At 32.4% G+C, this 12,881-nt stretch overlaps 1 long non-coding RNA gene across 1 annotated transcript; it reads right to left on the bottom strand.

Annotated features, from left to right (window-relative positions):
• Positions 1 to 6,462: 6,462 nt before the first annotated feature.
• LOC141698641 (uncharacterized) lies at positions 6,463 to 9,859 on the bottom strand. Its single transcript, XR_012565190.1, has 7 exons — positions 9,650 to 9,859; positions 9,310 to 9,502; positions 8,642 to 8,713; positions 8,404 to 8,520; positions 7,894 to 7,986; positions 6,994 to 7,056; positions 6,463 to 6,919 (listed from the first exon to the last, which is right to left on the bottom strand). It is a non-coding gene; the product is annotated as an uncharacterized LOC141698641 (long non-coding RNA).
• Between the last annotated feature and the right edge of the window lie 3,022 nt (positions 9,860 to 12,881).

Raw genomic sequence — 12,881 nt, 5'->3', positions numbered from 1 at the left:
GCAGAATGAAGTTGAATTCTAGATGTAGAACCTCCCCCTTGATCAATGAAATCCCTTGTATCATTTTACCTTGTACCACTATTATTTCCTGATGCTCCCCCTGAATCAGTATTTCCAGTACTTTCAGTATTTCCTTCATCAGTATTTAAGGAATCAGAGTCTGGTGGAGTATATACTGAAGTTTCTTGATTTGAATCACTTGACCCTTGATGCGAGTCATGTTGCTCCCCCTCAATATGTGCTTCAGTTCTTGTAGAGTTTCCACTATCATGTGGCTCATCAAAGTTTAGAGTGATGTCAGGATTTGTTGTATCAGAATTTGTAAGATTATCAGGATCTGACAGAATGTCAGGATTTAACTGTTAAGCATATGCTACTTCATTTTCAAATCACAATTCTTCATGGTCATCTTCATTCTCTAGACTTGTAATCTTCTTATCATCAAAAGACACATGAATAGATTCCATTACCACCCTTGTTCTCAAATTATAAACACTGAAAGCTTTTGTTGACAATGGATATCCAACAAAAATGCCTTCCATAGCTTTTAGATCAAATTTTGTAAGTTGTTCAGGATGAGTTTTGAGAATAAAATATTTACAGCCAAAGATGTGAAAGTACTTCAAATTTGGCTTCTTTCCCTTCACCATCTTAAATGGTGTTTTACCATGCTTGTTGATCAATGTTGCATTTTGTGTGAAACAAGCAGTTTACACAGCCTCAGCCCAGAAGTAGGTAAGCAATTTTGCTTCCTCAAGCATGGTTCTTGCAGCTTCTATGAGATTTATTTCTTTCTTTCAACAACTCCATTTTGTTGTGGAGTTCTAGGGGCAGAAAATTCCTGTTTGATCCCCTTGTACTTACAGAACTCTTCCATAGTGTTGTTCTTGAATTCAGTTTCATTAACACTTCTAATGATCTTCACTTTGTGACTTGATCCTTTCTCCAGTTCCCTTACATGATCAACAAGAATGGATGATGTCTCATCCTTGGTGTGCAGAAAATACACCTATGTGTATCCTGTATACTCATCAACAATAACAAGTGCATGCCTCTTCTTTTCAATAGACATTACATTCACTGGTCCAAAGAGATCAATATGTAACAAGTGATATGGTTCAAGAATTGAGGATTCAGTTTTACTCTTGAAAGATGTTTTTCTTTGTTTGGATATCTAGCATGAATCACATAAGCCATCAGGAGTAAATACTGTATTGGGAAATTCTCTCACAAGATCTTTCTTCACAAGTTCATTGATGTTGTTGAAATTGAGATGAGAAAGTCTTTTATGCGAGTTCCAGTTGTCTTCCATAGATGATCTACTAAGTAGACATATTTCAGAATTATCAGTATTTGTGGAGACCCTTGCTTCATATAAGTTACCATGTCTGACACCAGTCATTGCAACCTTGCCATCTGATTTACTAACAAATTCACAATGTTCCTCATAAAAATTTACATGGTAACCTCTGTCATAGATTTGACTCACACTAATCAAATTATGCCTGAGTCTTGCAACCAAAGCTATATTTTCAATGATAATATTTCCAAGCTTAATCTTTTCATATCCCAAACTCTTTCCTAAGTTGCCATCTCCATAAGAAATATTTGGGCCAGCCTCTTCCTTAAACTCTGATAGCAGGGATTTATTTCCAGTCATGTGTCTTGAGCATCCATTGTCCAAGACTAGATAATTCTTCATGTTACCCTTTAATTTAGCAGTGTCAGCCTTAGTTTCAGAATTTTCCATGAGAGCATAGTTGCCTTCATCATCTGATTCCGATGTATCATCCCCGTTATTCTTTTTGGTGACTAAGGCTTGTTTCTTCTCAACCCTTGGCTTTCTGCAGTCAGCTGCAAAGTGTCATATTCCATCACAGTTATAGCATTTTTTCTTTCACTTGTCAAACTTTCCAGATCTCACATCAAATTTTCTTTTGTAATTCCTCTTATTCTTATTCTAGATCCCTTCATGGAAAATCTCTTATTCTTGTTCTTGAAGTTTTTGTAGACCATCTTCTTGAAGCTCTTAACCAACAGAGCTGTCATTTGCTCAATATCTTCATTGTTATCATGATTACTTTCAGTATCTGATTCACTATCAGAGTTTGAGTCATCATCAGAGTTTGATAACTCAGTATCAGAATTTGCAATCATAGCCTTTCCTTTGGAGTGGCTTTTTCTCCTGGATTTCTCCTTTGACTTCTCTTCAACTTTAAGGGCAACCTATCTTGCTCTTGGTCCTTCCTCTCGCTCATCTGCTCCATCCCTAGTTCATGAGTCTTCAGCATGCCATAGATCTCATCTAGAGATATATCATCCAATTCATAATTATCCCTGATTATTATGACTTTTTAAGTCCCACTTTTCTGGGAGAGCAAGAAGGAATTTCAAATTTGAGTCTTCCTGATCATATTCTTTGTCCACCAGAGACAAGCCATTGATCAGCTTTTGAAATCTGTCATAGATTTCAGTCAAGGACTCATCAGATTTTGAGTCAAAGTGTTCATACTCCTGAGTAATATTGTTATTTTGTTCTTCTTAATAGCGGTAGTTCCTTGACACATGACTTCCAAAGTATCCCAAATCTCTTTGGCAGTTTTACATACAATGACCCTGTTAGACATAACACTGTCAAGACTGCTGTGAATAATATGTCTCACTTTTGCATCTTTCATAATGGATGAAAGATCTTCAAGAGAATAGTCCTTCTTATCTTTATCAGTCATCTTTTCTTCTTGGCTAGCAACATCAACATCTAGCATCATTGGCCTATGAGAACCATCATAAATCATGTTCGGATATTCAGCATCTGTTGCTTCCAAACACATGGCCATCTTTACCTTCCAGATTGGATATTCATGAATCTTCAGGATTGGAACTTTGATAGCCTCATATTTGCTCATATTATGATTGATGGGTTGATTGGCTGGTGGAGGAGGTGGGGGATTCTGTTGAGGTTCTTTATCTGCCATTGTAAATTGATTTTGGATCTTAAAATGTATGTATATCAACAGCAAGCTCTGATACCAATTGTTAGGTCCTTAATACAACTGTAGAGGGGGTGAATACAGTTTATGCAGATAAATCGATTTAAGCACTTAACATGATAAACAATTTTGTATTGAATGATAAAAACTGCTTACAAACCATTCTCTCAAAAGATGAACAAATATCATTGAGAGCTGTTAGGTTACACAAAAGATATTTCAATATACGATACATAAAGTGTCAACCTAATATGTGCTTATATACTGCACGACTACACAATTAAATAAGAAATCCTATTCTATTATAATAAGGAATAATAAAACATATCCTTAATTTGATTGCTACTAGAAGTAAAGTCCTTCACCAACTTGTATTCTGCAAATCCTTTCCATCTTTGATATCTCCTGACTTTTAGTTGTAGTGACTAAATACTGATGTCATTTACTGATCAACAAATGTTGATGACATATGTTGATGACGTCATCTTCTGTTAAACTCTGATATCAAATGCTGATAATAAACTCTGATAGTTTATAAGCTGATATCATCAATTTTTTCTAATATAACTGATATGATTTTTAATTACTCTACATTTATATCGATTATATTCTCATGTTCGCCTTGTATTTGCTTTTTATTTTTGATTGAGTATGTAATTTTTTTGTAGATAATATACATGTATGCTATCTTTACAGTCTTATGAGTAATATTTATAGTTTATATTATCTTTAGATTTTCGTATCTGTGTGTGATTTCTCTCCAACAGAAGGCTCCTCACAATAATTATCTTACTTGCATAGCAATAACAAAAGAATTAACTGCTTATTTCATCATTTTACTGACCAAATATATTTTGATTTTTTTGTTCTGAATTCTCAACTACATAATTATATTACATTTTTAGGCTCTATCTTGTAATCTGTTTAAATGTTTGCACCGCTTCTTAGATGAAAGTTAACTTTAACTTTTTCAGTTTCTTCCTTGGAATATATTCATTCAGTGTAACAGTAATATGTAATCTCAAAATTATCCATCTATTAATTAGTAAGAGCATCCGCAACAGGAAAAATTAAATAGCATTATTACATACTTTGTTAGGAGCAATTGATGATATCAAGCAGCAACTATCAGAAGTTCATTTCAGAACTTACATCAACGGATGTTGATGACATCGACGGATGTTGATATCGACGAATAAGGACATCGGCAGATGTTGATAATCGATGGATAAGGATATCGACGGATGATGATGTCAACGGATGATGAAATCAGTATTTGTCACATCAGTTGATCTTTAAGGAAACAGGAACTCAAGGCGGTGAAGGACTTTATATTAGAAGAAATTGTATAGGTTTCCTTGTTGATAGAATAGGATTCCTTATACATTGTGTAGCTGTACTCTATATAAAGCACAGATTAGGTTCATGTTATATGCATTGCGACATTGTTATATCTTTCGCATAACCTAGCAGCTCTCAAGAATATTTGTTCATCCTTTCGAGAGAGTACATTTGTAATAAGTTTTTATCAGTTAATATAAAAACTGTTGATTCTGTTGAAACTTTGTCGAATTGATTGTATTAACTGAATCCCCCCCCCCAGTTGATTGAGGGCCTAACATACTTTAATACGGATCTAAAAAATGTTCCCAAATGACATTTGGCGCATTGTTATTGGCGGGACTCATATATATGCACGATTGATTTATTTTTTTATAATAAAAAAATATCCAACAATACATTGACAATTCAATAGGTATCTAGGGACCGTTTTAGGAATGATTTTGGGGACTCTATCATTTCTCCTAAGTCTTAACTAAAATGGTTGGTTACAATTATTTGCAATCATTATTATGTCAAATTTTAAATATATATCACATAGAATTATCATATGATTTACAATTATTTGCAATCATTATTATGTTAGGATATTAGATTGTTGTACTGATATTGTTCTGACCAAATGCTTCAGTAGGGATATTACTTGTAAATATGTATCATAGTGACCACATTTAACTTCTATTTTTGGTTTCTCAGCATCTTTGTAACATTTTTAAGCAACTTAATAAATTAAACAATTTTGACAATTTTTATATTTTTAGTAATAGCTCAATCATTTGTTAGGAGTTTAATCACGTCAAATAATGATTTATTTTGTGTGTGTGTGTTTTGAGCTTTATAACTATTTTGTTTTTGCAGGTCAGCTTGAAGCTGTTGCGGACTTCAAGTGCTTTCCCTGGCAGGAAAATGATTATTCAGAACAACAAACACAACGTTATTATGTTTCTATTTGCCAAAAAGACATTATTAACATTTTACATTGAATCTCTAGCCAAGCAACACGATTGGCGAATTGTTTAACAAAATATTATATCAATATTATTAAGTAACCAGATTTTAGATTTTTTATTGTTAGACTGGATTTGTGTTTTTATACAGTTTGTAATCATATATTTTTTGTAATAAATTATATATATATATATGTATTCGATGTTAAAATATAATTATATAGGTATGAATCTAGAAATTACAATATATATATATATAGGATTCCCTATATATAAAATAATATAAATATGTGGTATATAAGACAAAAAAAAATTGATATTACAAACTATGTGATTAATTGGTAATGTTCATTTAACGTGTTATTATATTATCCACCAATCGTATTGCTTATTTTTTGGCTAAAGATTCGATGTAAAATGTTAATTGCGTGTTTTCGGACAATAGAGTCGTAATAACGTCGATTTTGTTGTTCTGTAATATTTGAGTTAATGAAAACTACCTACAATTTCAAAGAAAAAAATGTAATAATAGTACAATTTTATTTATTAAATATTTTAATATAATTTAGAATTTATTTCTGTAAACTCATTATTTAATATTGATATTTAGATCTCGATCCGTGCTTCGCACGGGTTATCAACTAATTATTATTAGTAGGGGAAATCATATTTTAAAGGGTACTTTAGTTTCACCCTTTTTCGGTTTCACTAACTTTTGGTTTCACCACTTTTTGAATCTTATTGAAACTGTAAATGTATTTTTTTTATTCATTTTTGATTCAAATATGACTTATAATTCTACACTATGTCATAGATGGCTTTTAGCCAACACCAAAACTGACCCCAAAAAATGTTGTCATAGGCAAAAAGAGGTCTATTACAACATATTTTCGGTGTTGGGTGTAAGGCAGTCACCATAGGTATCTAATCTTATATCAGTGTCAACTTATGGTAACACAGCAAAATATGTTGTTGTAAATATCAATTGCAATAGAATTTTTAGAGTATAGTAACACAGATTTTGTGTTGCAATAGGTATACTAATCGATAAAAAATGGGCCCCACCATGTGGGCCCCACATCAATAGTTTTTAAAATATTCATATTTAATAGTTTCATTTGTTTATTTTTCTTCAAATTTTTATAAATATAATATTAATTAGACAAATATTTATATCCAAAATATGAAACTCAAATTAAATTAATAAATATAAAACTCATGAATCATTACAAAGGGTTGATATAAAAATTACATTTTACTATCATTAAGAACTATAACAAGTTCTATAAAAGTACACATTCAGGTACATGTCAAAAACTAAGAAAAAAATAAATCTAAAAATCCTAGAAGGTACTTGGCTAAAATCACCGGGATAATATTTTTTCCACCCACTTTGCCATGTCCTTCACTGTTGTCATCGACTCCATTGTGGTGACCGAATGATTCAGGTCGTTTAGCCCTATTTCTTGACTTCATATAAGCTGCAGCTGTACTGCCAGCAACTATTACACCAGAAGCTGCAGCTGTACTTCATATAAGTTTGATTACCTCTGCCTTCGATTCAGTGTCTGCTAACCTCTGCTTTATATCCCTTGCGATTGAATAGAAAACTTGCTCCGCATTGAGATTTGTTTTTGCACTCTGCAGTGGATGTTCAAAATTTAATCCTAATAGATGTTATCTGCACCTCAAAGATTAGATATGAGTGTACTTACAGTTTCAAAGAATTGAATGCCATACTCATCTGCAAGCACTTGGCCCTTGGCAGTAGGTACCGCCTAAACAAAAACAAGAAAATTAATGTCAATATATTCACATCCAATTTAAGAATTGAATGTCGTACCTAATACTTATATTTGTAAATGTTTCTTTCTACTTGCACAAATGAATATTGTATTTGTATTTGTACCTAGACAATGGATTATTCATTTTAATAATTCTTTTGAAGCGTATATCTACAATATACAACTCGGAAGAATTGGATATCACATGATCCAAACGACACAATGTAATGTATATACGAACCTGATGAGAAATGTGGGAAGAACTGGAGTCATATGAAACAGCAGTGACTGCTGCTGCTCCTGTGTGAGTCATACATACATTTTAAATATTTAAAATGTATATATGACACACACAGGAGTGTAATGAACAAAGTAAACAGAAAATACTAGTAGTCCGTGTCTAACAACACACTTTACTAATATTGTTCATGTGAAACCATACAGTCTATGACGGCCTATTTTTTATACAACTAGTGGGTCGCGCCCACCGATGACGTCGGTAACCATAACTTTTTGTAATTTCAAATTTATAAATGTATACACTACGCATGACTTCACATGTTGAGTCTACAAAAAAGTCCCCTGGAATAGTAGAATAACCGAATTGGACAACTGCTTTCTAGTCGAGCTCCACATTTTGATGTAGACCGTGACTGGTACACTTGCAATTGGTATCTTATTTCTTAAAGTATTTATATAAAAAAAGGACACGACCACTGGTGTGCGATTAATTATTTAAAAGAAATAGCTACCAAACTTGACTGCCTAAGAGAACAGCAGGTGTACCTTCCCAAAAATATAGAGATTCTAACATAGTTTTAAGGAACTCACATCCGATACACCAGCAGGCTTTGTTCTGTATTGTGGATCAGTCATGCTAAATATGCAACTTGGCAATTGGAGATGAACCGCAAATGTGCACCACTGAAAAAGTTCAATCGTAAGAGGTTACCAAACACCAACACAAAAATACTGTAAAACCAGTTAAGAACATGTCAACAGTCTTGTGTTCCTAGATAACAAACAATTACTGCCAAATTCATCATAAACAATCTAGTAGGCCATGTTACACAAAATAGGGTCACCTCTGCATTACAATTAAATGTTGAATACAAAACACAGTACTAATTAGATATACGGTTACAAAAGGAAGAGAGAACCCTGTTGTGTGCCCTCTAGAAAGTATATCATTATGATATACTTCTTTGTGTCTTATTGTGTCCTATTCAGAGCAGATCATTCAATTATGATAAATGCAAGCTTGAATGCCAAAGAGATAGAACCCAAATTAAACATATCAAATACTGCATATGAAGCTAAATATATACATGGTATAGATACCTAAAAACTTCTGATACATAAAGAAATTGAACCCAAATCACAAATTGCAAAGAAGAGTTTGGCCAGTTCAATTGCATCAGCACTTTGACTTATTCTCATGGAAGTCCAGATGCAAACCTAAAAGTCCAGATAACCAATTAGAAACATAACTAGAAACGGAAGCACCCAGGTGCATGTTCTTTCCTTTACTTGTACATTATTATATGCCACATAAACTAAGATCAATTTAAATTCTGACCTGTATGAAATATATAAATGCATTGATGATAAAGCACGCAGGTCTGAGTTTATCAATTGGAAGACTTCTTGCCTGAAAGAAATATAGAATGTATTATATATATCCAGAATCATTATATCAAATGCCTATGTAAATATTTAAAGTTACACTATTCAGCAGATTAAAAGGAACTACACAAATATCAGACTAAACCATCAATGGAATCATTAGAATAGTCTTCGAGCTTCCCAATGACTAAACATATAAGTAAGAAAATCAGTTGACTATTCAAATTTATATATCTACAATCCATCATCTCCGGTCCCTTGAACCATCAGCCTTTATTATCAGGTGAAGACTGTATCCACTGAAGTATAGCGCCAGGGACTAAACTATCTTATGATTCCTTGTTTTTCTTTATAATCCAAGTTTTATAACTTGTCAAGTCTCTGAACCTTTTTAAGTTATCATAAAACACAACTTAATTGATTTAGCTTTTGCCTTCAATAAAATGAGGTTAAACATCTGATTCTTAACTCTGTTCATATGACATACTGTTGTTCCTGCTTTTTTATCTAAGATTTTTTTTTTAATTTGCAGACTATAAACTAACTTTCTAATGAAACACTTTAGTGGGAAGTTTAATCCTCAAGCACAAAAAATAGATTAGATCCTCGAGGTATTGGAACCTTGATGAAGAGGATTGGCCAAACAAAGATCCACCAAGAACTGCATCTCGAATACACTGCTCGAACCCAAACGCACAACTTGAAATCGGAAGAGGTGCTTAAACTCCATTCATTTCTCGAACCCTAATTGAACCCAAATCTATTGCTCGAACCATAATTTTCCTCAAACCCTTGATTTCAACACTCCGTTACTCTGTCGGAAGAATTATAAGTTAAAATGATATTAAATTTATTTACATTCAAAATATGGATTTATATGGAATTAACAAGAACTCGGAAATACTTTAGACCGAATTAAGAAAAAATGAAACCAAGATAAAACTGAATTTGGAGATTATACCTCAAAAGTGGGGTCCTTATTAAACCAGAATCCTCTGCTCGGCCTAATTAAACACCAAACTCTTGAATTGAACCCTAATCTATTGCTCGAATTTTTGTGGATCGGGGTTAAACATCTCGGACTTGTTCAGAGAGAGAGATGTGTCTGGGTGAAGAAAGAGATAACGAGAGAAGAGGGGACGGTGGATGTTTTGACCCGATTTAAGTTTTGGCTCCACCTGAAATTTTAATTTGCCGCTCTCACCCAGTTATTCAATTTCATATCTTTCTGTAATTTTTTTATTTTTTAAAAATATCATATTTTTTAATGAATTATAGGCATTATAATTATTGCAATAAATATTTTACTTCAATCAATTTTTAAATAATCCATGATATTACAGATTTTTATTTTCTATAACAATTTGTTTTAATGATTTTAATCAAAATTTATTAATTTTATCAAACTATGTATAAAGTATTTTAAAATAAAATAAAGTATTATCATATTTATAAATATGAGTAATTTATTTATCTATAATATGTAAAATGATATGTATTTATCTTGATGTTTCGTATTCTTTGAGCATGACGATCAGATACCAGTCTAATCCAGGTCAGGGTTACTATATAGTTTTCAAAAATATTCTTAAGTACTTAAAGAGGACTAAAGATTTATTTTTGGTGTACGAAGAAGATAGGGAACTGGTTGTAAAAGGATTACACTGATACTAGTTTCCGAACCTAATTTATGGATAGACAGGAATGATTATGTGTCTCTGGTTTGTGTTATGTCTAAATATAATTGATGTTAGCTTGAATAGTTCACAGCAAGAACTTTGATGATTCTATGGAAGCCGAATATATTGATACTTTCGAAACAGCCAGAAGACTGTTTATGCATGTCCTTCAATGATATCACCTTATTAATGAGATTAATGATCAAGGAGATATAAATGTAAAGTGCATAGTAATGATAGTGTTGTAGACCCGCTGACTAAGGTTTTGTCGCAGCAGAAGCACGATGGTCATACTAGTTTCATGAGTATTAGATACATGGGTGATTGGCTCTAGTGCAAGTGGAAGATTGTTAGTGTTTGTGCCCTAGAGACAACAATATGACGTTTTAGTTTAAGACATTTGGATTATTAATGTTTATGTTCAATCGATTATTCCCTTTATAATTTATTAATTCTTAATTTAATGTAATATAAATGTTAGATTAATAAATGTCCTTGGAATATGATATGCAATTCTATATCTCTAAGTACGTGACTTAGAAATGAGATTATGAGAATAGTATCAAATTCCTAAAGGACCCTAGTCGGGTATTATTATTAAGGGAAAATAATAAAACATTAAGACTGGTGTGTTTGTTGACTGATGTTCACATCTCATTGATCATAGGTATAGTGATACTAAAGTAAAAAACACAGGCATATGTAAATGTACATGGTGCTGGACAGACCCGATGTGAGTATCTACATGTTTGTTGTGTCATAAGTAATTCTCACAGTGATAATGATGTAATGGTCCTTAGACCTCAAGTCATTATATTTCTATACGAGAATTAATATACACTGATTCCATTAAAAGTTATCCATGACCGGGTAATGATAAAAGTGGACATTGGGTATATTATGAATCGTATGAGAAATATGAATGATTTAGATGAGATTTAACCCTCCTATTTTAGGAGTGATTTTATTGGCCTCTTGTGTGAGCTAGACTATGAAATGCGTGGCCACGCTCAAATGTTGATTTGATATGATAGTCTACTCATTGATCAATGAAACTTGGATTAAACTATGATGAGGATGACACATTACATGCATCTAGTTTAATCTATAATATTTGATTAAAGGGATTATATAACATTGTACATTATTCATGAAAGGTTTAATCGATCACCGATTTAATTATTATTACTTGGGTAGAAATGATGTATTATTAGATGCCGCCCATTGTTTATGATTTTAAATTAGATTTAAAATTCGTTGCTAACGAATATTAACCTATAGGGTCACACACAAAGAATGCTTGAAGGATAATTTAATTTAAATTGGATTTAAATTATATTAAAGTAATTCAAATTATTTATAATATTATATAATTAAGTATGACTTAATTAATAAGATAAATGATGATATTCAAATTTACTAATATTAATTATGAAATTCAGTTGTTAAATAATTAAGTGTGACTTAATTATTATACAAATAGGAATTTTAAATTAATCATAACTCCCTCCTAATTAGTTAGGAGTTATAATTCATTTTTCTACTCTCTATATAATATCCCATGTGACTGATTTTGTGTGCAAGACTTTTACTAAAACTCTAGCTACCAAGAGAGAAGATGGAGAGAGTAAGAACAAACGAGTTTGTGCTAGTACACATCCAATCCTTGAGTTCAAGCATTTGTGTGGATACCGATAGAGCGTATATCGCGAGAGCGGGATGCGTGGTGATTGAACAATCTTTGGATCTCCAATATTCAACCAATTTGTAAAGCGTCTTAAGGTAAACAATCTGATCTACGAATTAAATATCTGTTTTTCTCATGGATCCTGCGGCGGGTTTCAAAATTTCCGGTTTTTCATGTTTTTAATTACTGTTTCTGTTGTGTTTATGTGCTCGAAACCCTTCATATTCTCAGTGGTTCTTCTAGTTTTTACACCACTATCAAGATTTCCAATGATCAAGTAAGGTGTATGTGACTTAGTCCATTTTTCTTGCAGAAGGAAATTGAATTCTAGATGTAGAACCTCCCCCTTGAATCAGTATTTCCAGTACTTTCAGTATATCTTTCATCAGTATTTAAGGAAACAGAGTCTGATGGAGTATCTACTGAAGTTTCTTAATTTGAATCACTTGACCCTTGATGTGAGTCATGTTGCTCCCCCTCAACATGTGCTTCAGTTCTTGTAGAGTTGCCACTATCATCTGGCTCATCAAAGTTTAGAGTGATGTCAGGATTTGCTGTATCAGGATTTGTAAGATTATCGAGATCTGACAGAATGTCAGGATTTTACTGTTCAGCATATGGTACTTCATTTTCAAATCTCAATTCTTCATGGTCATCTTCAATCTCAAGACTTGTAATCTTCTTATCATCAAAAGACACATGAATAGTTTCCATTACCAACCTTGTTCTCACATTGTAAACACTGAAAGCTTTTGTTGACAATGGATATCTAACAAAAATGCATTCATCATCTTTTAGATCAAATTTTATAAGCTGTTCAGGATGAG

Source organism: Apium graveolens, chromosome 11, assembly GCF_009905375.1.
Source record: "Apium graveolens cultivar Ventura chromosome 11, ASM990537v1, whole genome shotgun sequence".
Taxonomy (NCBI): domain Eukaryota; kingdom Viridiplantae; phylum Streptophyta; class Magnoliopsida; order Apiales; family Apiaceae; genus Apium; species Apium graveolens.
The sequence above is the reverse complement of the archived record's forward strand: the minus strand, read 5'-3'. Positions and strand labels throughout refer to the sequence as shown.